At 47.6% G+C, this 27,659-nt stretch overlaps 1 protein-coding gene across 7 annotated transcripts in view; it reads left to right on the top strand.

Annotated features, from left to right (window-relative positions):
* Window positions 1–27,659, top strand: part of specc1la (sperm antigen with calponin homology and coiled-coil domains 1-like a) — a 520,876-nt gene that overhangs the window by 15,521 nt on the left and 477,696 nt on the right. For 3 of the 7 annotated variants that reach the window (XM_072499732.1, XM_072499723.1, XM_072499693.1), the window contains exon 1: window positions 16,361–16,753. The exons of 1 other annotated variant lie outside the window; for it this stretch is intronic. The gene's annotated coding sequence lies outside the window, so the exon portion shown is untranslated. Of the gene's footprint in view, window positions 1–16,360; window positions 16,754–27,659 lie in introns of those variants that run through there. 3 more of the 7 variants (XM_072499715.1, XM_072499704.1, XM_072499666.1) reach the window with 1 other exon arrangement.

Below are 27,659 nucleotides of genomic sequence, written 5' to 3'. Positions count from 1 at the left end.
GGACTCTGAACCTATCCCACATTTGGAGGATTGCATTGAGAAAGTGGGACAATCCGCTTTTATTTCTAAATTGGATTTACTGAAAGGTTACTGGCAGGTACCGTTATCCGAAAGGGCAAAGGAGATTTCAGCTTTTGTGACTCCAGATGGTATATACCAATTCAAAGTTATGCCATTTGGCATGAAAAACACCCCAGCCAAATTTCAACGGTTAACTAATAGTCGTTTCAGGATTACCCAATTATGCGGTATATATCAACGATCTGGTAGTTTTCAGCCAGACATGGAAAGAACACTGAAAACATCTTATGGAGTTAGTCGATCGACTTCAGGGGGCGGGTTTGGTGAAAAACCTAGCCAAAAGTGAATTTGGAAAAGCCCAAGTCACTTTCCTTGGCCATACAATCGGACAGGGCCAATTGGTCCCACAGGATGTGAAAACGAAAGATTTTGGGGAGTTTCGATACCCTCGACACAACGGGAAATAATGCGATTTCTTGGCATGAGTGGATTTGATCGAACCTTCGTGCAAAAGATTTGTAGCGTGGTTGCTCCACTGATGGACTTGCTGATGAAACGTCAAAAGTTTCAATGGACAGCGGACTTTCAACAGGCATTTGACTGCCTGAAAGCTGTGGTAACCGATGCTCCTGTATTGGAGAATTGCAAGGGACTCTGTGGTCAGATTGAACTGAAGTATCTAAATTTAAAGAGAAATGCTGAGACGTAGAGGAATGGATGGATCGTGCAGAGACTTTCTTGTTCAAAGAGACTGTCAATCGAGAAGGATTTCGGTTGAAGAAGAACGAAAAACAGAAATGGTCTTAATTATTTGCGTGTGTTGTTTGTTTTGAACCGGTAAAGTGTTTCTACTGTGTGCATTTCTTAATTGATGGTGCAAAGGTGAAAAATGAAACCATCTTGAAGTTGATGGTTTATTTTTTTTCCTGGGGGGGGGGGGGGAAGAGGTGTCATGTGAGAGTACCTTTAAGAAATGGATGTTTAAGCAATGTACCTTTAAGAAATGAGCTGATTATATTACTGAAGTGATGTCAGAGGGTGGGGGGAGCTGAGCTCACTTCTGCTTTTTGAGTTTCAGTTTGAGAAGGCAGCTGGGAGTGTCTGTGTGTTTTGCTGAGAGCTGCAGGAAGAAACACAGAGCTGGTCTGCTGATGTCTGCAATCCAAAGAGTATAAATATATTGAATGTAACCTAATGTGTTATTATTTTTGAAGGTTTGAAGTCTTTGGATGTTTAAAGGAACAGTTTGAAGGACTATTTAGTGGTGTAGTCTTTTGGGGTTAGCTTTGAAGTAATGGGTGTTAAGATATTCAATGTTTGTTTTTAAAAGGTTAACTTGAGTTCATAGAATAAACATTGTTTTGTTTTAAAAACCATTTGTCCATTCCTGCTGTATCACACCTGGAGAGCATGCCGTGTGCTTCCCACACCACAATCTATTAAAAGTTGTGGGTCGGTTGAACTCCATGAAACACTTTGGGGTTCTGTAAACCCGGACCCAGAACAACATGAATCACAAAACGTGACTTCCGGTGGCGGCCATGGAGGAGCAGGTCGCACATGATAGCTCACGCCTGTAATGGACTTTTGGACATTCCCCCCCCCCGGTGTTTTTTGGATTTTATGGGATAAATTGGTGAAGAATGAGACAGTAAGGAGAATTCCCCCTCCGGTGTATGGAGAATTGGACCAGAAGTGGCCGTGTGAGACGAAAAAGTCTTATAAGGGAGACACAAGTAGAGCTGGTAACACGGGACAGCATGGCGGGGCAGCAGGGCCGTGTGGAGACGGCACAGTGGTCGACGGAGCATCTGGTGAAGTTTTTTGAGGATTGCTTCGCCAAGCTGAAGACTGACACGCTGGACCCGATTAAGGCTTCGATTGATCAAGTGGTTCAGAATCAGGAAACCCACGGAGAGCGATCCAGGAGGTTGAACAAAAGTTGCCCGAGCACGAGGAGTATATAACCGTGCTGGAAAACAAGGTGGGGATGATGAACGACCACCAGAAAAGAATGCAGGAGAAGCTGGAGGACCTGGAGATGGGTAAAGAGTAGAGATGGTAACACTGTCCTGGACCCAGCGGGGGTGAACGAGGTGTTTAAGGACTTTGATAGTAAGTTATATGAGTCGGCGCACCCGGCTGGAGTGGAGGGGATGAGGCAGTTTCTGGATCAGTTGAGGTTCCCGAGGGTGGAGGAGGACCTGGTGGAGGGTCTGGGTGCCCCAATTGAGATTGAGGAAATCAAGGGGCTGGAGGGCATGCAGTCGGGCAAGGCCCCGGGGCCTGACGGCTACCCGGTGGTATTCTATAAGAAGGTTTCAGAGAGATTAAGCCCACTGCTGGTGAGGACATTTAACGCAGCAAGAGAGAAGGGAGTTCCCCCCCCCGCCCCCCCCCCCCCCAGACGGGATTTCTAAAGGGCAGGCAACTCGAGGCCAATGTTCAAAGGCTTCTAAATGTTATTATGATGCCCTCAGAAGGAGGGGAGGTGGCAGTAGCGATGGATGCGGAGAAAGCTTTTGATCGGGTGGAGTGGAATTACCTGTGTGTGAGGTGCTGGGAAGGTTTGGGTTTGGTGAGGGCTTTATTGACTGGGTGCGGTTGCTCTATCAGGCACCAGAAGCGAGTGTGCGTACGAACCGGCTGAGGTCGGGGTATTTTAAACTACACCGAGGGACGAGGCAAGGGTGCCCCCTCTCCCTGTTACTGTTTGCTTTGGCCATAGAGCCATTGGCCATGGCGTTAAGAGCCTCTAGGAACTGGAAAGGGCTGGTTTGGGAGGGGTGGGTGGCGTTTGGAGCACCGGGTCTCGCTCTATGGAGATGACCTGCTCTTGTACATTTCGGACCCGTTGGAGGGGATGGGGGAAGTAATGCGAATCTTGGGGGGAATTTGGTAATTTTTCGGGGTATAAATTGAACATGGGGAAAAGCGAGATGTTTGCGATCCAGGCAAGAGGACAGGAGAAGAGGCTGGGAGAGCTGCCGCTTAGAATGGTAGGGAAGAACTTTCGATACCTCGGAATCCAGGTGGCCCGGAAATGGGAGGTACTACACAAGTTAAACCTATCCCGGTTGGTAGAACAAATGGAAGGGGACTTTAAGAGATGGGACATGCTCCCGCTATCACTGGCGGGGAGGGTACAGACCGTGAAAATGACGGTCCTCCCCAGATTTCTGTTTGTCTTTCAGTGCCTCCCCATCTTCATCCCCAAGGCCTTTTTCAAGCGGGTGAATAAGATTATTTTGGGCTTTGTGTGAGCGAGTTAAACCCCGCGAATGAAGAAAGTGTTGCTGGAGCGCAGTCAGGGGGAGGGTGGGTTGGTGATGCCGAACATCTGCAATTACTACTGGGCGGCTAATATAGCCATGATTAGGAAGTGGGTCGTGGGGGAGGGGTCGGCATGGGAGCGGATGGAGGCGGCGTCATGTAAAGACACCAGTCTGGGAGCATTGGTAATGGCACCTCTGCCGTTCTCGCCGGCCCGATACTCCATACGTACGGTGGTAGTGGCGGCTCTGAGGATCTGGTGGCAATGGAGGAGATATGAGAGTGGAGGGAGCATCGATTTGGACCCCGATTTATAATAACCGCAGGTTTGTACTGGGTAGGCTAGATAGCGGGTTCCGGAGTTGGCAGAGGGCAGGAATTGGAAGGATGGGGGATCAATTTTAGATGGGAGCTTTCCCAGCTTGAAAGCTTTGGAGGATAAATTTAAATTGCCAGCAGGGAATGGTTTTATATATTTGCAGGTGCGAGACTTCCTGAGAAAACAGTTGCCGGCCATTCCGCTGTTGCTGCCACGGGGAATACAGGATAGAGTAGTCTCCAGTACCTGGGTGGGAGAGGGGAAGGTATCGGATATTTACCAGGAGCTTTCAGAGGCGGAGGAAACTCCGGTGGAGGAGCTTAAGGGCAAGTGGGAGGACGAGCTAGGAGGAGAGATAAAGGCAGGGCTATGGGCGGATTCCCTAAGCAGGGTTAATACCTCCTCATCATGCGCCAAGCTTAGCCTGATACAATTTAAGGTAGTCCACCGGGCACACGTGACAGCGGCTAGGATGAGTACGTTTTTCAGGGTAGAGGATCGGTGTGCGAGGTGCGCGGGAAGCCCAGCAAATCATGTCCCCATGTTTTGGGCATTCCCGAAGCTTAGAGGGTTTTGGCAGGGTTTTGCTAAGGCAATGTCCATGGCACTAAAAACAAGGGTGCTGCCGAGTCCGGAGGTAGCGATCTCTGGAGTGTCAGAAGATCCGGGAGTTCAGGGGGCGAAAGAGGCCGACGTCTTGGCTTTTGCCTCCCTGGTAGCCCGGAGACGGATCTTGTTAATGTGGAGGGACTCGAAACACCTGAGTGTAGAGACATGGGTTTGTGACATGGCTGGGTTTCTCAGTCTCGAGAAAATAAAGTTTGCCTTAAGAGGGTCATTGTTAGGGTTCACCCGGAGGTGGCAGCCATTCGTCAACTTTCCCGGGGAAAATTAAAATGTCAGCAGATGCAGTATTCCAAAGGAAGGGGGCGGGGTGGATTGTTGTATGGTTTTGGGGGGGTGGGAAATGTTTATTTTACCATGTTGATGTCATTGTTTATGTCACTGTTATAAAAATGTTCAAATACCTTAATAAAATATTATTTTTTAAAAAATAAACAAAATTACCCATAATTCCATGGGCTCAAACCTTAACTAACAGCCTTGTATGAGGAAGTTATTAAGTGTCTCCTGGAAATCCGTGTAAATAACATCCTTGCATTGCTGCGTGCACTACTTCAGTCACCCCTTCAAAAAAAAAATTCAATCATTCACCAGCTATGACCTAATCTTTACAAATCTACACTAGCTCTCACAATCAGCTGAACATTTTTAAGGTGCTCAGTTACTTTGTATGAACACCCGGAATAGAAGCATCTTTTAAATGAAAGATGCTAGTAATATCCTGACAATGGATGTTCGGCCAACTCTCACCTTAATTGGTGGACTGACATGCACAATTTTTTAATCCAAAGAAATGGTTCTTGAATCATGAGAATTATGCAGATGCCCAAACCTAGTCTTTCAATGTTCTCATCTACTTCCGTCAAATTCCAATATGGAAGCCATCTGCTGCTGAGAATTTGTCACACTTTAGTGCCATTATTTTCTTCATTACTGTGACTTAGCTCATGTTAATTTTAAGTCTCTATTAGTTTCCTTGTGATATCCAGCATGCTGAAATCACCCATTCAGCCTGGCATTTCCTTACTTTAATTGACAATATAACAGTTTATCAATTTTCATGGGGCCAAATTGCCTGACCACATTCTTTTCCATTTTGCATTTGTAGAAAGCTTTTGTGTTCATTTCGATATCGCTTGCAAAGTCTCACTTCACATTGTTTTTGTAGCTCTTACTATCTGATTTGTCATCCTTTGCTGTTGTTCGTATGCCAGGGGTGCTCTTTTTTAAATGTTTTGGTACACTTTAGAAAATAAATTTGACATTGCCTCTTACCTCTTTATTGTCATGGACCAATAGATCTCTTGTCCCTTCGGAATATAAACTGGTACTGGATCTTTTTTTTTAAGATCTTTCACTGATTACGCAGTTTATAGTCTCCACCTCATCCCATTGAAGTCAGCCTCACCTAAATCTGGAATCTTTCGAACACTGTGTTGAACTCTGATTGCTATTTGATAAATGTTCACACTGGTGGGCTGTGAAGTAAATGTGGTCATTATTCATTATATTACAAATTACCCACCTCCTTGTTGGTTCGGGAGATATTGGTGCAAAATATCATCCTGGATCCAATCTTTATTAAAACCCTTCATTAAAATACCCTGCCGTTAATACACTCTTGTCCGATCTCTGTGTTTATGCAATCTCATTTGCAGCTGCTATCAGGGGGGCTACACATATATCCCACGAGTCTTAAAATCCTTTTCTATTCTTTAATTCGATCCATAAAGTCTCAACTGCCTGTTTACCTCTCGTTATATCCTTTCTGGAGAGGTCATGTGGGCTCAATGGGTAGTGTCCCTGCCTCTTATTCGGAAGTTCCAAGTTCAAGTCCCAACCCAGGGCCTGACGGTCAAACAGGTTGCGTATCAATCTGCAAATCCTTCAAACACGTGTCAGTGGCAGGTGCTGAGAGTGAAGAGACTTCTGTAATGGAAAGAATGATGTGGCCTCAACCATCACTATAACTCCAGTCTACAACGCGCATCTACTGGATAAGTGTATGTTGTCACAGCAGCTTCTAATTTGAGTAATCTGTAACACTACAGCACCATAACCTCTAATCACTGAAATTATTTCATCTTTAAATTCAGAGGGGGAAGGTACTGCAAAGACTGGCAGTGAGGTGGATCAGTTGCCTGGTCCAGATAGCTGACATTCCAGTTTTCTCAAGGCAGTGAGGGTGGGGATATTAGAAGGAATCTTCATTTAGATGCAGTGGAGATAAGACCATAAGACATAGGAGCGGAAGTAAGGCCATTCGGCCCATCGAGTCCACTCCACCATTCAATCATGGCTGATTTCAACTCCATTTACCCGCTCTTTCTCCATAGCCCTTAATTCCTCGACAAATCAAGAATTTATCAACTTCTGTCTTAAAGACACTCAACGTCCCGGCCTCCACCGCCCTCTGTGGCAATGAATTCCACAGACCCACCACTCTCTGGCTGAAGAAATTTCTCCTCATCACTGTTCTAAAGTGACTCCCTTTTATTCTAAGGCTGTGCCCCCGGGTCCTAGTCTCCCCTGCTAATGGAAACAACTTCCCTACATCCACCCTATCTAAGCCATTCATTATCTTGTAAGTTTCTATTAGATCTCCCCTCAACCTCCTAAACTCCAATGAATATAATCCCAGGATCCTCAGACGTTCATCGTATGTTAGGCCTACCATTCCTGGGATCATCCGTGTGAATCTCCGCTGGACCCGCTCCAGTGCCAGTATGTCCTTCCTGAGGTGTGGGGCCCAAAATTGCTCACAGTATTCTAAATGGGGCCTAACTAATGCTTTATAAAGCTTCAGAAGTACATCCCTGCTTTTATATTCCAAGCCTCTTGAGATGAATGACAACATTGCATTTGCTTTCTTAATTACGGACTCAACCTGCAAGTTTACCTTTAGAGAATCCTGGACTAGGACTCCCAAGTCCCTTTGCACTTCAGAATTATGAATTTTGTCACAGTTTAGAAAATAGTCCATGCCTCTATTCTTTTTTCCAAAGTGCAAGACCTCGCACTTGCCCACGTTGAATTTCACCAGCCATTTCTTGGACCACTCTCCTAAACTGTCTAAATCTTTCTGCAGCCTCCCCACCTCTTCCATACTACCTGCCCCTCCACCTATCTTTGTATCATCGGCAAACTTAGCCAGAATGCCCCCAGTCCCGTCATCTAGATCGTTAATATATAAAGAGAACAGCTGTGGCCCCAACACTGAACCCTGCGGGACACCACTCGTCACCGGTTGCCATTCCGAAAAAGAACCTTTTATCCCAACTCTCTGCCTTCTGCCTGACATCCATGTTAGTACCTTGTCTCGAATACCATGGGCCCTTATTTTACTCAGCAGTCTCCCGTGAGGCACCTTATCAAAGGCCTTTTGGAAGTCAAGATAGATAATATCCATTGGCTCTCCTTGGTCTAACCTATTTGTTATCTCTTCAAAGAACTCTAACAGGTTTGTCAGGCATGACCTCCCCTTACTAAATCCATGCTGACTTGTCCTAATCTGACCCTGCACTTCCAAGAATTTAGAAATCTCATCCTTAACAATGGATTCTAGAATCTTGCCAACGACCGAGGTTAGGCTAATTGGCCTATAATTTTCCATCTTTTTCCTTGTTCCCTTCTTGAACAGGGGGGTTACAACAGCGATTTTCCAATCCTCTGGGACTTTCCCTGACTCCAGTAACTTTTGAAAGATCATAACTAACGCCTCCACTATTTCTTCAGCTATCTCCTTTAGAACTCTAGGATGTAGTCCATCTGGGCCCGGAGATTTATCAATTTTTAGACCTCTTAGTTTCTCTAGCACTTTCTCCTTTGTGATGGCTACCATATTCAACTCTTCCCCCTGACTCTCCGGAATTGTTGGGATATTACTCATGTCTTCTACTGTGAAGACTGACGCAAAGTACTTATTTAGTTCCTCAGCTATTTCCTTGTCTCCCATCACAAAATTACCAGTGTCATTTTGGAGCAGCCCAATGTCAACTTTTGCCTCCCGTTTGTTTTTAATGTATTTAAAGAAACTTTTACTATCACTCCTAATGTTACTGGCTAGCCTACCTTCATATTTGATCCTCTCTTTCCTTATTTCTCTCTTTGTTATCCTCTGTTTGTTTTTATCGCCTTCCCAATCTTCTGACTTCCCTATACTCTTTGCCACATTGTAGGCTTTCTCTTTTGCTTTGATGCATTCCCTAACTTCCTTTGTCAGCCATGGCTGCCTAATCCCCCCTCTGATAACCTTTCTTTTCTTTGGGATGAACCTCTGTACTGTGTCCTCAATTACTCCCAGAAACTCCTGCCATTGCTGTTCTACTGTCTTTCCCACTAGGCTCTGCTCCCAGTCGATTTTCGTCAGTTCCTTCCTCATGCCCCTGTAGTTACCTTTATTTAACTGTAACACCTTTACATCTGATTCGACCTTCTTTCTTTCAAATTGCAGATTGAATTCTACCATATTATGATCACTACCTCCTAAGTGCTCCCTTACTTTAAGATCTTTAATCAAGTCTGGCTCATTACATAACACTAAGTCCAGAATGGCCTGTTCCCTCGTGGGCTCCATTAGAAGCTGTTCCAAAAAGCCCTCCTGTAAACATTCAATGAATTCCCTTTCCTTGGGTCCACTGGCAGCATTATTTACCCAGTCCACCTGCATATTGAAGTCCCCCATGATCACTGTGACCTTGCCTTTCTGACATGCACTTTCTATTTCGTGGTGCATTTTGTGCCCCCGGTCCTGACCACTGTTAGGAGGCCTGTACATAACTCCCATTATGGTTTTTTTGCCTTTGTGGTTCCTCAACTCTACCCACACAGACTCCACATCATCTGACCCTATGTCATTTAGTGCTATTGATTTAATTTCATTCCTAATTAACAAGGCAACCCCGCCCCCTCTGCCCACCTCCCTGTCTTTTCGATAGGTTGTGAATCCCTGGATGTTTAAATGCCAGTCCTGAACCCCTTGCAACCATGTCTCTGTGATGCCTACCACATCATACCTGCCAGTCACAATCTGGGCCACAAGCTCATCTACCTTGTTCCGTACACTGCGCGCATTTAAATATAGCACCTTTAATTCTCTATTGACCGTCGCTTTTTGTTTTCTTAGTGTGGTGGACCTTGGTTTACTGAGCCTTTCCATACACTGTGTCATATTTTGTGGGATGGGGACTATCGTAACCTCTCCTGAGTTTTGTCTTTTCGTGCTTTTTTGTATTCCTCAGCAGCTACGCTTCCCACTGATTAATTCACCTCTTGGTTCCCTGACTTTCCCTTCCCCCCCCAATCTTTAGTTTAAAGTCCTATTGACCACCCTATTTATTCTTTTCGCCAGAACACTGGTCCCAGCTCGGTTCAGGTGGAGACCATCCCAACGGTATAGGCCCCCCCTGTCCCAAAACTGATGCCAGTGTCCCATGAAAAGGAACCCCTCTTTCCCACACCAGTCTTTCAGCCACGTGTTAACTTCCCTGATTCTTGCCTCCCTATGCCAATTTGCACGTGGCTCGGGCAGTAATCCGGAGATTATGACCCTTGACCTGTTTTTTAATTTGACTCCTAGCTCTTTATAATCTCTAAACAGCTCCTCTTTCCTAGACTTGCCTATGTTGTTGGTACCGACATGGACCACAACAACTGGATCCTCCCCCTCCCTCTCCAGTATCCTTTCAAGCCGGTCAGAGATGTCCCGCACCCTAGCACCGGGCAGGCAACATACCATGTGGGACTCTTTATCTTGCTCACAAAGGATACTATCTATCCCCCTGATAATAGAATCCCCTACAACTACAACTTGCCTATTTACTCCCTCCCCTTGAATGGCCTGCTGAACCATGGTGCCTTGGTCAGCTGACTCATCCTTCCTGCAGCCCTGTTCGCCATCCACACAGGGAGCAAGTGCTTCATACCTGTTGGACAGAGTCAAGGGCTGAGGCTCCTGAGTTCCTGACTGCTGGTTCCCTTTACCTGCCTGACTTGCAGTCACACCCTGCTGTCCCTGGCCACTGGCAGGATTTAAACTACTTACTCTGACAGGTGTGACTGCCTCCTGAAACACAGTGTCCAGGTAAGTCTCCCCCTCCTGGATGTGCCTCAGTGTTTGAAGCTCAGACTCCAGCTCATCAACTCTGAGCCGGAGCTCTTTGAGCAGCCAACACTTACTGCAGATGTGGTCGCTGCAGCTCGCAATGGGATCTGCCAGCTCCCACATCAAGCAGCTCAAGCACATCACCTGACCAGCCATCACTAATTAATTAATTAGTTTAATTTACGTTTATGAGTTTAGCTGTGTTTTTAAAAAAAATTTGGGGCAGATTTTCTATCAACCACTCAGATCACAGCTTCCCTCTGACGTCACTTTTGGAAAAAACAAACTGAAAAACAGGAAGTTACCGTTAGGTTTTTATACTCACAGAGACTGCTCCTCCTCCTCCGAACGGCTCCCGAAATTAGGCCAGAAGAAAGAGAGAGAACAAAACAGTCGGGAAAAAGCACCTTCTCCCACTCTTCACCGAATTACCTCACTGCACCAAATTACCAAATTCTCACTCGGTCTGTATCTCACTCACTCAGGCTGTGTCTCCTTGACCAGCACAATGCTTACTAAGTGCGCTTTCTGTCTGTCTTTTATACAGACTTTAGGATGACTCACACTAAAACTTCAAAGAGAAGAAAACAATGTGTACCTTTGTGCCCCTTAACAGGCCTCAGGTGACTGCCAGATAACTGCCTCTCAGCAATTAGGGTGGGGGCAGCTTCAGCCAATCAGACACTAATCTACACTGCACTTTTAACTGAAAAACAGCAAAATTAGATTAACCACTTACCTTTCCTGGTTACCTCACTGCACCAAATTACCAAATTCTCACTCGGTCTGTATCTCTCTCACTCAGGCTGTGTCTCCTTGACCTGCGCAGATGCCAGAAGATTGGAGAGATCTTCCAGCTCTTGGTCTGTAGCCCTCTAGGTAACCGCCTCCCTCCTCTACCTTGCACAGTCTCATGCTCTGAGGTGCCGTGGTTTATGTTCTAGCTGGCCTTCTGCCAATCTTTACCCTCATCCTTGCAGGTAGCTTGTACATCGTACCTGTTGGATAGGTTCAATTTCTATGATTCTGTGTTCTCTACCTCTCCTGGATTTTCCTTACTTTGCACATTATTGATCACGACTAAAAAATTAACTAAAATACTGGACAGAAAATGTAAATTCTTACTGCTTCAAGCTTACATGAACAATGATAAGTATTGGAGGTGAAAAGCAACACCTTCCTCCTCTGCACCAAATTCCCACACTGTCCGTTTATACTGCACTTTTTTATGACCAGGATGTGACCAATTTTCTCTTTCTAAAGACCAGTCAGTGGTCTGCTGGATCCCAGGACCAGGTTGGGTCCCAGCCTGATGCTGAGCCTGTGGTACAGAGTACCCGGAGCTGTTGGGGATGTTAGGGAGCAGCCAGGACATTCAGGAGATGTCAACATCACTCCTGCAAGTCCATAGCCTCTTGGAGGAGTCCCAGGGGCTGTGGGCACAGGAGATGTTTAAACTAATGTGGGGGGTTTAAACTAATGTGCCAGGGGGATGGGAACCGATGTAGGAAGTCAGTGGGTACAGAAACAAAAGGCAGGAAGGGAGAGTGTGTAAAGCATGACCAGAGAAAGCAGGGCAGAGAGCAAGGAAGGTCTACATTAAACTGCATTTATTTCAATGCAAGGGGCCTGACGGGCAAAGCGGATGAACTCAGGGCATGGACGGGCACATGGGACTGGGATATTATAGCTATGACTGAAACATGGCTAAGGGAGGGGCAGGACTGGCAGCTCAATGTTCCGGGGTACAGATGCTATAGAAAGGATAGAACAGGAGGTAAGAGAGGAGGGGGAGTGGCGTTTTTGATTAGGGAGAACATCACGGCAGTACTTAGAGGGGATATATCCGAGGGTTCGCCCACTGAGTCTATATGGGTGGAACTGAAAAATAAGAAGGGAGAGATCACCTTGGTAGGACTGTACTACAGGCCCCCAAATAGTCAGCGGGAAATTGAGGAGCAAATATGTAAGGAGATTACAGATAGCTGCAAGAATAATAGGGTGGTAGTAGTAGGGGACTTTAACTTTCCCAACATTGACTGGGACAGCCATAGCATTAGGGGCTTGGATGGAGGGAAATTTGTTGAGTGTATTCAGGAGGAATTTCTCATTCAGTATGTGGATGGACCGACTAGAGAGGGGGCAAAACTTGACCTCGTTTTGGGAAATAAGGAAGGGCAAGTGACAGAAGTGCTAGTGAGGGATCACTTTGGGACAAGTGACCATAATTCCATTAGTTTTAAGATAGCTATGGAGAATGATAGGTCTGGCCCAAGAGTTAAAATTCTTAATTGGGGCAAGGCCAATTTTGATGGTATCAGACAGGAACTTGCAGAGGTAGATTGGGGGAGACTATTGGCAGGCAAAGGGATGGCTGGTAAATGGGAGGCTTTTAAAAATGTGTTAACCAGGGTGCAGGGTAAGCACATTCCCTTTTGAGTGAAGGGCAAGGCTGGTAGAAGTAGGGAACCCTGGATGACTCGAGATATTGAGACTCTGGTCAAAAAGAAGAAGGAGGCATATGACGTACATAAGCAACTGGGATCAAGTGGATCCCTTGAAGAGTATAGAGATTGTCGAAATAGAGTTAAGAGGGAAATCAGGAGGGCAAAAAGGGGATATGAAATTGCTTTGGCAAATAATGCAAGGGAGAATCCAAAGAGATTCTACAGATACATAAAGGGGAAAAGAGTAACTAGGGACAGAGTAGGGCCTCTTAAGGATCAACAAGGACATCTATGTGCAGAGCCACAAGAGTTGGGTGAGATCCTGAATGAATATTTCTCATCGGTATTCACGGTGGAGAAAGGCATGGATGTTAGGAAACTAAGGGAAATAAATAGTGATGTCTTGAGAAGTGTGCATATTACAGAGGAGGAGGTGCTGGAAGTCTTAAAGCGCATCAAGGTAGATAAATCCCCGGGACCTGATGAAATGTATCCCAGGATGTTGTGGGAGACTAGGGAGGAAATTGCGGGTCCCCTAACCGAGATATTTGAATCATCGGCAGCCACAGGTGAGGTGCCTGAAGATTGGAGAGTGGCGAATGTTGTGCCCTTGTTTAAGAAGGGCAGCAGGGAAAAGCCTGGGAACTACAGACCGGTGAGCCTAACGTCTGTAGTAGGTAAGTTGCTAGAAGGTATTCTGAGAGACAGGATCTACAAGCATTTAGAGAGGCAAGGACTGATTCGGGGCAGTCAGCATGGCTTTGTGCGTGGAAAATCATGTCTCACAAATTTGATTGAGTTTTTTGAGGGAGCGACCAAGAAGGTAGATGAGGGCAGTGCAGTGGACGTTGTCTACATGGACTTTAGCAAAGCCTTTGACAAGGTACCGCATGGTAGGTTGTTGCAGAAGGTTAAAGCTCATGGGATCCAGGGTGAGGTTGTCAATTGGATTCAAAATTGGCTGGACGACAGAAGGCAGAGGGTGGTTGTAGAGGGTTGTTTTTCAAACTGGAGGCCTGTGACCAGTGGTGTGCCTCAGGGATCGGTGCTGGGTCCACTGTTATTTGTGATTTATATTAATGATTTGGATGAGAATTTAGGAGGCATGGTTAGTAAGTTTGCAGATGACACCAAGATTGGTGGCACAGTGGATAGTGAAGAAGGTTATCTAGGATTGCAACGGGATCTTGATCAATTAGGCCAGTGGGCCGACGAATGGCAGATGGAGTTTAATTTAGATAAATGTGAGGTGATGCATTTTGGCAGATCGAATCAGGCCAGGACCTACTCAGTTAATGGTATGGCATTGGGGAGAGTTATAGAACAAAGAGATCTAGGAGTACAGGTTCATAGCTCCTTGAAGGTGGAGTCGCAGGTGGACAGGGTGGTGAAGAAGGCATTCGGCATGCTTGGTTTCATTGGTCAGAACATTGAATACAGGAGTTGGGACGTCTTGTTGAAGTTGTACAAGACATTGGTACGGCCACACTTGGAATACTGTGTGCAGTTCTGGTCACCCTATTATAGAAAGGATATTATTAAACTAGAAAGAGTGCAGAAAAGATTTACTAGGATGTTGCCGGGACTTGGTGGTTTGAGTTATAAGGAGAGGCTGGATAGACTGGGACTTTTTTCCCTGGAGCGTAGGAGGCTTAGGGGTGATCTTATAGAGGTCTATAAAATAATGAGGGGCATAGATAAGGTAGATAGTCAACATCTTTTCCCAAAGGTAGGGGAGTCTAAAACTAGAGGGCATAGGTTTAAGGTGAGAGGGGAGAGATTCAGAAGGGCCCAGAGGGGCAATTTCTTCACTCAGAGGGTAGTGAGTGTCTGGAATGGGCTGCCAGAGGTAGTAGTAGAGGCGGGTACAATTGTGTCTTTCAAAAAGCATTTAGATAGTTACATGGGTAAGATGGGTATAGAGGGTTATGGGTCAAGTGCGGGCAACTGGGACTAGCTTAATGGTAAAAACTGGGCGGCATGGACTGGTTGGGCCGAAGGGCCTGTTTCCATGCTGTAAACTTCTATGATTCTATGTCGCTGACAATGGGTGGCATTGAGGCCAACACTGCTAGGGTGGCTACCGCAGTGGAGAGCCTTGCGCACGACATTGGCACCATTAGTGGAGGTGTCCAAGACGTTGCGCAGTCCATGACGGCTATGGCTGAGGGTCTCGGCAGAATGTCTGACTTGCTGGGAGGTGTGATCCAGTACCAGGCTGACCTCCTATGAGATCTTGTGGGACATGTCCTGCTCACAAATGGGGATGGCTGAGGCACTGCGGAGCTTGTCCCAGTCACAGGTGGGCATGGCTGATGCGCTGCAGAGCATGTCCCAAGCACTAAGGAGCATTGCTGAGGGCATCGACACATTGGTGCAGACATCAGAGAACCGCCAGGGCTGGCAGTGCCAGACGATGCAGAGGCAGCCTGGGCTCGAACCAGCGACCGTGCCATCATGCCTACAGAAGCGGGTCGGTTGCATCACAAACTGGCGCCTGGCAGGGTTTTTGTTTTTGGTCTCTCCCACTGTACACCGGCCTCGTTTCGCTCAAGTGAGAGTGCAACGATGCCAGAGAATTGCGCACATAGTTATTTATAGTCCTACCTGTGAGGTACTTGTGTTATGTTAAAAAAAAACTTAATTATTAACCCATTCGAGTTTACTGAGATCATGAACCATGTTCAGCGACAGAAATAAAAACATTTACTTTTGCATCCAACTCTCATTTAGTTTTCAAACAGTTTTTAGTGACGGTGCCATTCTGGCACAAAGCATTGACCTAACATAAGTGATGAGATTATTTAAAAATATTACAGAGGGGCTGTTTAGCACAGGGCTAAATCGCTGGCTTTGAAAGCAGACTAAAGCAGGCCAGCAGCACGGTTCAATTCCCGTAACAGTCTCCCCGAACAGGCGCCGGAATGTGGCGACTAGGGGCTTTTCACAGTAACTTCATTGAAGTCTACTTGTGACAATAAGCGATTTTCATTTCGTTTTCATTTCATGTAGCTGTAACCTGGATATTAATGACTTCAAATGCCATGTATCTGCCTGGCAGGGCAGGGAGTAGATTCAGGGCAGGTTGGACGGGGGGGCCAGGCAGGGCAGTTTGGACAGGGGCAGGGCAGGGTGGACCGTGGCTGGAAAATGCCGCCCAGCAGAGCAGGATGGACTGGGGCTGGACCATGCTGCCCAGCAGGGCAGGGTGTTACTGCCTGGCAAGGATTTGCAGCCTGGCAGGGTGGACCAGGGCAGGGTATTGCTGCCCGGGAGGGCAGGGTGGACCAGGGCAGGGTGTTGCTGCCTGGCAGGGATTTGCAGCCTGGCAGGGTGGACCAGGGCAGGGTATTGCTGCCCGGGAGGGCAGGGTGGACCAGGGCAGGGTGTTGCTGCCTACCAGGGCAGGATGTTGCTGCCTGGCAGGATGGGCCAGGGCAGGGTGTTGCTGCCTGGCAGGGTGGGCCAGGGCAGGGTGTTGCTGTCTGGTTGGACAGGGTGTAGCTGCCTGGCAGGGTGGGCCAGGGCAGGGTGATGCTGCCCCGGGCAGGGCAGGGTGTTGCTGTCTGGTAGGGCAGGGTGGACAGGGTGTAGCTGCCCTGAGCAGGGCAGGATGACAGGGGCAGGGTGTAGCTGCCCTGTGCAGGGCAGGGTGTTGCTGCCCTGTACCCTGGCAGACAGCATTTGGCTCTCAGTTCCAGCCTCAGCCGCGGGGCCCTGAATCTCCAGCTGCCCGATTCGGGGCGCTGCTGAGGGAGCAGGGGCTCGGGGTTGAGCTTCTGACGGAGAGGCCCCCGGTTGTGGGCCCACAGCGGCGAGCTGTCCGTCATTCGCAGACCTCCAGAAGAGGCGGCTCCGCGCGGAAGAGAGCGGCTGAAAGGCCGGCCGGGGAGCCCGGAGAAGCGGCAGCAGCTTCCTGAGCTGGCAGCACTACACTGGCTGGTCTCTTGTTCCATTGCGTGGAAGGTAAAAGCAACTGTTTGACATGTAATTCCTCGGCGAAGTATATCCAACTATTGCGCGGAGTTAGTTGCAGTGTTGGAGAAGCAGAAGACTGTTTGTTTCTATCTCTCCCGTACTATGTTTTAAAACTTTCAGTGAGCGATCTTCGGGTATTTTGTCAAATGTTTTTTTAAATCAGGTTTCAGAAAATGTTTCGGGTTGTTTATGTTGCTGTGAACTCATTGGGAATTCCGCAGTGTGTCGAGTTGAGATGCGGCTGAGCTGAATAAGGAATTATACTTAACTGCAGGGGAGGACCCTGGAATGTTGTGGAATACTGGGTGAGGGAGCCAGTTATTAATTTTTGGTCACATTCTGATTTTGACATCGCCCTGACAACATGGAAACAGCCATTTAATCGAACTTGGTGTTTATCTTTCACGAATACTAGCCTTAATCTCAGTCCTGTCTGCCATCCCATTTCCCCATCCCATTTCTTCTCTCTTTCAAACTCACCATGTCATCTATTAAAAGTTGAAATGGAGTCTGCTTTGATTACTGACTCTTGTAATGTATTCTATAACCTCTCAACTCGTGTGAAAATGTTTCTCCTCTCTTCAGTCCCTTGATTCTATGTCCACTTGTTCAAGATCCCTCAGTGAAACCAATTTGGTTTCTACCGACAGACCAAATGCTCCAGAATTTTAGACAACTCTAACAAATCCATTCTTGGCCCTGGTTTTCTCATGAAAATAGTCATAGGTCAATGCCATTGATCTCTCCTGCAAGCTTCAGAAATACAAAACTGCTTCATTGCCTTAGCCACCGTTGGATAAAGTCTCTTTTACTCTATATAGTGTATAGAATCCTTTACCAAACCATTTTTAGATGCTGGAGTCCATTAGGATCTGGACTGTCATATCCTTAAAATGTTACCTTGAGCTGGCATTTATGGTTTCTGTCACAGGTGGTAAGTAGTTGTGAGCGATTATCTTTGCTGCCCAAGCTCCAAAGATGTGCGGGTTAGGGGAATTGGCCATGCTAAATTGCCCCTTAGTGTCCAGGGATGTGCAGGTTAGGTTATGGGGAGAGGGTGGGGTGGACATGGGTAGAGTGCTCATTTGAAGGGGTCAGTGGACTCGATGGGCTGAATGGCCTCCTTCTGCATTGTACGGATTCTATGATTCTTTAAAAAAACAAAATTGAGAGGAGCCAATGCTTTTTTTCCAATTAAGGGGCAATTTAGCCTGGCCAATCCACCTACCCTGCACATCTTTTTGGGTTATGGGGATGAGACCCACGTAAACACGGGGAGAATGTGCAAACTCCACACGGACAGTGACCTGGGGCCGGGATCGAACCCGGGTCCTCGGCTCCGTGAGACAGTGTTGCTAACCACTGCACCACCATGCTGCCCGGGGTTTCTATGATTCTAAGATTCTGTAGCCAGGCCTTTGCCAGCTTTCTGCACTGTCCTTTCAGTGGGCAGTTATTAGATGTATTGGGAGAGGTGTCTTGGGGAATGGAGTATAATTTGGGGGAGATTGGTTCATGTGGAAAGTTTCAAAATGTGGACAGATGCAGAAGCTAACTGGAGGAATTGAAAAGGTTGTATTAGATGACATGGAATGTTGTGGCAATTTCTGGGTGGGCATAATATGACTTTCCATCTATGGTGAATGCACCAGAGTGGGGAAGAGTTGTTGGGCCCTGAAGGTTTTGCAAAAGACTGACATTTATTATTTCTGGATCTGACTTTTTTGTTAAAGAGGAACAGGCTGTGCAACAGGATTGGTCTGAAGACCTTTGTCTCAAAGTTGAGGCATGTGTCAAGGGAACATGCCAGATTCTGAACCAAACTTCCCTGAAATTATGCTGTGCAGTAACAATGCCTGTAACTGGGAATGCCGTCATGATTAAAGTTATTAAGATATCGATATAGGAACAGTGCGGAAATGGCATTGAGTTAAACGACCAACCATAATCTAGTTGAAAGGTAGAGCAGGCTCAAGGGGCCGAATGGCCTATTCCTGTTGCTATTTCCTATGATTGGAGTGTTGAATATATTGGAGATGTATGTGTGATTTCTTGCCAGTGTACTGAATCTTTTCCTCTTTCATTACGTTTTCCCTCCCATGGTTTTCTCTGTATTTTCCATTTATTATGGTGACCTTATGTTTGATTTTCCTTTAACATTCATGCCCTCGTTCTCTGTCTCAATATTATACCCTTGCTGTCCCACTTGCCCGGTCCTCCACTCAACCTTCCCCCTCTCTTCCCCCTGTGTTACCTGCTCTGTGTCACACACCTATTCCCCCCCTCCCTTGTCTTCCCCACCCCTTCCTGAATCATTGCCACTTCCTCAAGACCTCCCTCTGCCCCAAGACCTCCCTCACAACCCCCCCCCCCCAAGGCCTCCCTATGACCCCCCCCCTCGCGAGTTCTGTAAATGTATAGCTTTTGAGTCTTGATTTATTTATATCTTATGCTTGAAACATTTAATAACAGTAAAGGTAATGTCACAATAGTCCCAGGTGACCAGAAGCTGCTTTCCCTTTTGAGGGGGAAGAGCTGACTGGTGGTGATTTAACTTGAGAATCACGGGGCAGCACGTTTGTCCGATTGTAGCTTCTCCCGTGCTCTCCATGAAAACTTAAAAGGAAGTAACAACTTGAGGATAATCTTTCAGTTTTCTGATGCACAAAAAAAATTGAAGTGAGTCATAAGAGCTTGTGTTTAAACATGTTTCACAGACATGCACTACATTGCTTGAGCTGGAATAGCCCTGAAATCATCCAAAATCCAATGGGGCAAATATAATCTTGTCTGGCCAGGCAGCATCTATGGTTAATATTTCAGGTCTGTATTCCTTCATCTTCTGATTCTATCCTATATTTTCAACATATTTTGCTTTTAGTCATTTTGGACTGTCATTGCGCTTGTTTTGTACTAAGTTTGGTAACATTTAATTACCTTGGAGCAGGATTTTTATTCCTGGTTCCAGTTCCTCTGTCTGGATGAAATGCAAGTCATGAACCAACAAATGCAGGCAGCAGGACCCAGGGGGCATTGTTGGAAGAGAATCATAGAAGAATCATAGAAATTTACAGTGCAGAAGGAGGCTATTCGGCCCATTGAGTCTGACCCGGCCCTTGGAAAAAGCACCTTATCTCCACCCTATCCCCTAAATCCGTTAACCCCACCTAACCTTTTGGGCACTAAGGGTAATTTAGCAAGGCCAATCAACCTAACCTGCACATCTTTGGACTGTGGGAGGAAACCAGAGCACCGGGAGGAAAACGGGGAAAACGTGCAGACTCCACGCAGACAGTGACCCAAGCTGGGAATCGAACCTGAAACACTGGAGCAGTGAAGCAACCTTGCTAACCACTGTGCTACCGTGCAGAGGCAGCCTCTGGCAGCATCGCCCTGTTAAGGACTAAAGGCCAACTTAGAAGAGTCAGTAGACAAGTGAATGCTGCTGAATTATAAGGAATACTTGTGATACTTTGAGGGAATAAACTCAGGCACACTACAGCAAGGGAGGTGTGGGGGTGCTGCGGGATGGGGTTAGGCATGATAATCCATTTGATAAAAGAGTAGGTTTTTTCTTGGGAAGTTGTAAATCGCCCAATGGCAAAACTAGGCCTCTCATAACAATCTACATGGAATATACTTTCAGTCCGCCCTCCTTGACTTCCGGAAGCTGTTCCTTCGCTGCACTGAGGTGCTGTTCACCACACAGACAAGTGCTTAGCAGCCTCCATTCCCAACCCTCTTCCCCCATTCTCTCACTCAGCCCCTCTCTAGTAACCCTCTTTCCCCCTCTCAGCAGCCCCTCTCCCCAAACCCATTCATTCAACAAACACCTCGCTGCCAAAGGCTTGGGCTCTGGAACCCCACTGACATGGGCTTCGCTGTTCTCTCTCTCTTACCTTCCCTCTGGGCCTTCTGGACCCAAATCTCCCCACCCCAAAGATTTGAGTTTTGCCTCTGCTCCCTGGCCACCTCACTATAGTCTATGGCATCTTATCGATCAGGGAACCAGCTCCAACCCTCCTAGAGATGTGGCTGAGTGGGTTGACGGCAGCGCATCCACAGGCGCAATGTGCCTGTTCACGCACCAAAGACAGAAGGACAAAAGCAAGAGAATGCTATCCAGCAGCCTTCAAGTCACTGCCCAAGAAATACAAGACAGGTGTCCTGGGGGGCAACCAATAGGAAGTGGAGAAAAATGTAAAATTTGGGATGGTTGGTCACCCAGCCTGTGTCTCTGATGTCAACCTGGCCCGCTGCTATTTCACGAATGGCCTCCTTACATGACAGCTACATCGCGCATCAAACTGAAATTCCAAACAGCATCAGGACAGTGCCCTCAAGGGGGTTAATTGATTACTCCCCATGGCTGGGCAGGTAAGCATCCTCTCTCTCAACCCATTCCTGCACAATCCTGTAGAGGTGGGATGGTGTGGACGTGACAGCCCTCCTGTTTTCAGGTCTCACCCCACTGTTCTTTAAAACCACCTCGCCCAACACTTGAAAATTCAGTCCCTGTCACCCAGAAGATGATTTTTTGGGATAGTTCTGAATTGAAACACAGCAGCTTGCATTTAGGTAAGAAAATGTCCCAAGGGACATATAGATATGATTAGACAATAAACAAAACCAAGTCAAAGGAGGTAGTAATAGGAGGAATAGTGAAAAACGTGAGGAAGAAGTGGGTTTTAAGGACGGTATTCAAGGAGCCGCAGTGGAGAGAATTCCAGAGAAAGGGCTTAGATAGCTGACATTGAGGTGAAGAGAAAGGGACATGTTGAACAATCAGTCAGAATCTTGGGAGTTCAGAGTGGACTTGGGTTGGTGGGTGGGTGGGAGGTTTGCTGGTAGGGATGGTGAAAAAATTCAAACCAGATCATTTAAATGAGAGGCTTTGGAGGATTATGAGAGGGCACGATAATGTGTGAGCAATCGTGTATTTTACCCCCCGTGTTTCTTAATTTTCACAAGGATTATAAAATCTGCAATTGGCAGGTGGAAAACAATTGCCAGTAGCAGTGAGAAGCCCCTAGTTTAATTTCCTTAAACATTGGTTAACACCAGTCTTTAGGATCAGCATGCTGCATATCATTTCCTACCTTTCATAATTGTGAGCTTAAAAAGAAAGCACTTGCATTTCGGTCATGCCTTTCACAATCACAGTATGTCCCAAAGCGTAATCTAGCGCTCCTGAAATGTAGTCACTGTTGGAATGTAAGTGCAATGTTTTTGGGATAGCCTGAGGTCTTGAAAGCATGATATCAAAGCAAATTCTTCTCTCTTGCTTTTTGTTGCTCTCTTGATTTCTCTGACTTTCACGCTCTATATTATAATATATATATATATATCACTTTTGCACTTACACTTCAAATGCAAGAGAACATGCAAGATATAAAATGCAGGAGGTAATGCAACTCTCACTGATCTTGGCTTAATCAGCTGGAATTATGACATAGGTAGGACTAAAGAGGTTCCACTGAGGGAGAATGACCGTCTAGGGCAGGAAGTTTCAAAGTGTGAGTTGCGACCTGTGGATGGATCACAGGCGGGTGTCAGAAGGGTCACAGTGTTCTGAATCTGAATTTTCCCAATGTCAGCATTCAGAAGCCTGCAGGGAAAATCCTGTCTTAAAATATGAATTCAATTCTCTAGGGGGAGCAATTATTTGATGGATTTCCTTTAAACTTTGTGTCTTCCGTCCTCCCCACCCCATCATCACCAAGTCTTTCCCGGTGGTGGCTTCGCTTCGAAAATGATGAGCTGCAAATTCCTTGCCTTCTCCTGGCCTAAGCTGCGGCCCAAATGTTCACCCAAACCTGTCCCATCTGTACTTCCAACCCCTGAACATGGACTCTACATGTTCTGCCCGATGCCAGTGGTCTGGTGCATTACATAAAGGGGACCATACTCCCCCTTCGGACAACCATCCTGCAGCAGAAAGATGGGAGGACAAAAGGAGACCAACAGAGAGCTCCCCGCCAAGATCTGCAGAGAGACAGTATGTCAAAGACCTCGGAGGGGGGGAGTGAGTGAGTGAGTGAGAGAGAGAGAGGGAGGAGGAGGAGGAGGAGGAGGAGGAGGAGGAGTGTGTGTCGGGTGTGTCGGGTGTGTGTGTCGGGTGTCTGGGTCAGGTTTAGTGTCATCGTTTATTGAATAAACATGCATCAAATAATTGAATTACATTTTAACCACCTACAAATCAAGATTTTAATATCACTATATTCAGATTCATGGCTGTTTTATTTTATTTTTATAAACATTTTCTCCGGGCTACCTGGGATGCAAAGACCAGAATGTCTGCCTCTTTCTCCTCCTGGATGGGTCTTCCGACACTCTGAAAATTGCCACCTCTGGACTCAGTGCCACCCTTGTTTTTAACACCTTGGACATGACATCGCAAACCCCTGCCAGAATTCCCTAAGCTTTGGGCATGCCCAGAACATATGGACATGGTTCGCTGGTCCTCCCGCACACCTTGCGCACCTATCTTCTTCCCCAAAGAACCTGCTCATCCGGGCCACTGTCATGTGGGCCCGGTGAACGACCTTAAACTGTATCAAGCTGAGCCTGGCACATGTGGACGCATTGACTCTACTCAGTGCGTCCGCCCAGAGACCATCCTCTATCTCTCCTCCTAACTCCTCTTCCCATTTGCATTTCAGCTCCACAGTCTCTGTTTCCTTCGACCCCATGAGTTCCTTGTAAATGTCCGAAACCCTCCCTTCTCCCACCACATTCTAGATACTACCCTGTCCTGTATCCCCCTTGGCGGTAGGAGCGGGAAGGTTGAGACCTGCCTGCGTAGGAAATCCTGCACTTTTAGGTACCTAAACTCATTCCCTCCCGTCAATGCAAATTTCTCCTCCAACTCCCTCAGGCTGGAAAAGCTCCCCTCTACAAACATATCTTCCATCCTCTCGATCCCTGCTCTCTGCCATCTCCGTAACCCTCCATCTAGCCTCCCTGGGGCAAGCTGGTGATAATTGCAGACTGGTCCCTCTGCTCCCACATGTCTCCTCCATTGCCGCCAGACTCTCAGGACCGCTACCACCACAGGGCTGGTGGAATACCATGCCGGCGGGAACGGCAGAGGTGCCGTTACCAACGCCCCAAACTAGTGCCCTTGCATGATGCTGCCTCCGCTCGCTCCCACACCGAACCCCCCCCCCTTACTAAAGTTTGGCAGCGCCAGCCCCCCCCCCCCCCCGCTCCGCTCTAGCATCCCCTTTTTTACTCGTGGGTCTTACCCGCCATACAGAGCCAGTGATGACCTTATTGACCCGTTTAAAAAAGGACCGTGGAATAAAGATGGGGAGACACTGAAACACAAACCGGAATCTCGGGAGGACCGTCATTTTCACTGTCTGTACCCTTGCAGCTAGTGACAACGGGAGCATGTCCCACCTTCGGAAAACTTCCTTCATTTGGTCCACTAATCGGGCCAGATTTAACTTGCGTAGCCGTTCCCATTCCCGCGCCACCTGGAAGCCCAGGTACCGAAAGCTTCTCCAGTCGCCTCTCCTGCCCCCTTGCCTGGATCGAGAACATCTCACTTTTCCCCATGTTCAATTTATAACCCAAAAACCGGCCATATTCCCCCAGAATCCTCATAATTTAAGACCATAAGACATAGGAGCGGAAGTAAGGCCATTCGGCCCATCAAGTCCACTCCACCATTCAATCATGGCTGATTTCAACTCCATTTACCCGCTCTCTCTCCATAGCCCTTAATTCCTTGAGAAATCAAGAATTTATCAACTTCTGTCTCAAAGACACTCAACGTCCCGGCCTCCACCGCCTTCTGTGGCAATGAATTCCACAGACCCACCACTCTCTGGCTGAAGAAATTTCTCCTCATCTCTGTTCTAAAGTGACTCCCTTTTATTCTAAGGCTGTGCCCCCGGGTCCTAGTCTCCCCTGCTAATGGAAACAACTTCCCTACGTCCACCCTATCTAAGCCATTCATTATCTTGTAAGTTTCTATTAGATCTCCCCTCAACCTCCTAAACTCCAATGAATATAATCCCAGGATCCTCAGACGTTCATCGTATGTTAGGCTTACCATTCCTGGGATCATCCGTGTGAATCTCCGCTGGACCCGCTCCAGTGCCAGTATGTCCTTCCTGAGGTGTGGGGCCCAAAATTGCTCACAGTATTCTAAATGGGGCCTAACTAATGCTTTATAAAGCTTCAGAAGTACATCCCTGCTTTTATATTCCAAGCCTCTTGAGATGAATGACAACATTGCATTTGCTTTCTTAATTACGGACTCAACCTGCAAGTTTACCTTTAGAGAATCCTGGACTAGGACTCCCAAGTCCCTTTGCACTTCAGAATTATGAATTTTGTCACTGTTTAGAAAATAGTCCATGCCTCTATTCTTTTTTCCATAGTGCAAGACCTGGCACTTGCCCACGTTGAATTTCATCAGCCATTTCTTGGACCACTCTCCTAAACTGTCTAAATCTTTCTGCAGCCTCCCCACCTCCTCCATAGTACCTGCCCCTCCACCTATCTTTGTATCATCGGCAAACTTAGCCAGAATGCCCCCAGTTTCTTCCATCCTTTCTAGTGGATCAGAAACATAAAGGAGCAGGCCGTCTGCGTATAGCGAGACTCTGTGTTCCACACCCTCCACCCCACACCCCCGGGCCAGCCCCTTCCAGCTCCTTGAGGCTCTCAACACAAATGCCAGCGACTCTATGGCCAGCGCAAACAGCAGTGGGGAAAGGTGACATCTCTGCCTCGTCCCCCGGTGCAGCCTAAAATAGCCCGATGTTAACCTGTTCATCCGTACGCTCGACACGGGAGCCTGATACAGCAGTCTGATCCAGTCGATGAAGCCCCGTCCAAATCCAAACCGCCCCATTACCTCCCACAGATATTCCCATTCCACCCGATCAAATGTCTTCTCTGCGTCCATTGCGACCACTACCTCCACGTCCCTACACGATTTTGGCCAACAGTTTGGCGTCGACATTTAGTAGGGAGATCGGTCTGTTAGACCCGCAAAGCTCCGGGTCCTTGTCGCACTTCAGGAGCAATGAGTTAGTGGCCTGTGACATCGACGGGGGAAGCCCCCCTCTCTCCCTTGCCTCATTAAATGTCCTCATCAACAGAGACCCCAGTATTCCAGAGAACTTTTTAGAAAACTGGGTACCCGTCCGACCCCGAGGCTTTACCCGACTGCATGGCCTTCAGCGCCTCTTCTATTTCCTCCAACCCGATTGGGCCCCCAGCCCTTCTACCAACCCATCGTCCACCTTCGGGAACATTAGCCCCCCTAAGAATTGCCTCATCCCCTCTGACCCAGCTGGGGTTCCGACTCATACAGCCTGTGGTAAAACTCCTTGAACGCCTTACTAACCCCTGCTGAATCTCCGACCAGGTTCCCATCCCTTACTTTCCCAATCTCCCTGGCTGCCTCCCTCTTTCTGAGCTGCTGCGCAAGCATTCTGCTGTACTCTCCATATTCATAAATTGCCCCCGTCGCCTTCCTCAGCTGCTCCACCATCTTCCCTGCAGTTAACAAGCCAAACTCCGCCGGTAACCTCCGTCGTTCCCTTAAAAGCCCTGCCTCTGGGGTCTCCGCATAATTCCTGTCGACCTGTAGTATTTCCTTTATCAATCGGTCCGTTTCTGCTCTGCCTACCTTCTCCCTGTGGGCCCGTATCGAGATCAGCTCCCCTCTAATCACTGCCTTCAGCACCTCCCAGACCATTGCAGCCGAGACTTCCTCTGTGTCATTAACTTCCAGATAGTTCTGGATACATTTCCTCAGCCGCCCACGCACCTCCTCATCCGCTAAAAGTCCAACATCCAGTCTCCAGTGTGGGCGTTGACCACCATCCTTGCTCACCTGTAGGTCAATCCAGTGCGGGGCATGATCTGAGATCGTGATCGTTGAATACCCAATGTCCACTACCCCCGTCAGTAAAGCCCTATTCAGGATAAAAAAAGTCAATCAGGGAGTGAGTACACATTATGCACAGCTGAGTAGAAGGAGAACTCCTTCACTCTCGGCCGCCCAAATCTCCATGGGTCCACCTCCCCCATCAACCACTTTAGCTCCTTTGCCATTGCTGGCACCTTGCCTGTCCTTGACCTCGACCGGTCTAGCTCTTGGTCAATGACTGCGTTAAAGTTCTCTCCTCCTCCTTCCCCCCCCCCCCCCTTCTGAGGTCCTTCCATTCCACTCTGTCGAAGGCCTTTACTATGTCCAGGGAGATAATCGCCTCTGTGCTCTCTCCTTGGATGGGGTCATTATCACACTCAGCAGACGTCTGATGTTTGATGTTAGCTGTCTACCTTTGACAAAGCCTGTTTGGTCCTCTGCTAACACCTCTGGTACGCAGTCGTCCAGTCTCCTGGCTAGGATCTTGGCCAATATTTTGGTGTCTACGTTTAGCAGTGAGGGTCTTTAGGAGCCACATTCTGTTGGGTCTTTGTTTTTCTTGGGTATCAGCAAGATTGAGGCTTGTGCTAGCTTAGGTGGAAGGGTGACCCTCGCCAGTGAGTCTGTGAACATCTCCCGCACGTGCGGGGCCAGTGCTCTCGCAAATGTTTGCAGAAGTCTGCCAGGAATCGGCCTGGTCCCGGCGCCTTCCCCGCCTGCATGGAGTTGATGCTCTCCAAGACTTCTCCCAGCTCGAATGGTGCTTCCAGCCCCCATTTCCAATCTTCCCCCACAACTGGCATGTCCAGTCCACCGAAGAATTGTTTCATCCCCAAATCTCCTGTGGGGGACTCGGAGGTGTGCAGCCCCTAGTAGAAGGTCCTGTATGCCTCGCTGACCTTCTCTGGCTCCGCTACTAGATGCCTCTGTTGTCTCTAACCTGTGCTACTTCCCCTGTGGCTGTTTGCTTTGTCTCCACGAAGTATTCCGCTCTTACTA

The sequence above is a fragment of the Scyliorhinus torazame genome, chromosome 1, assembly GCF_047496885.1.
Source record: "Scyliorhinus torazame isolate Kashiwa2021f chromosome 1, sScyTor2.1, whole genome shotgun sequence".
Lineage (NCBI taxonomy): Eukaryota > Metazoa > Chordata > Chondrichthyes > Carcharhiniformes > Scyliorhinidae > Scyliorhinus > Scyliorhinus torazame.
The sequence above is the reverse complement of the archived record's forward strand: the minus strand, read 5'-3'. Positions and strand labels throughout refer to the sequence as shown.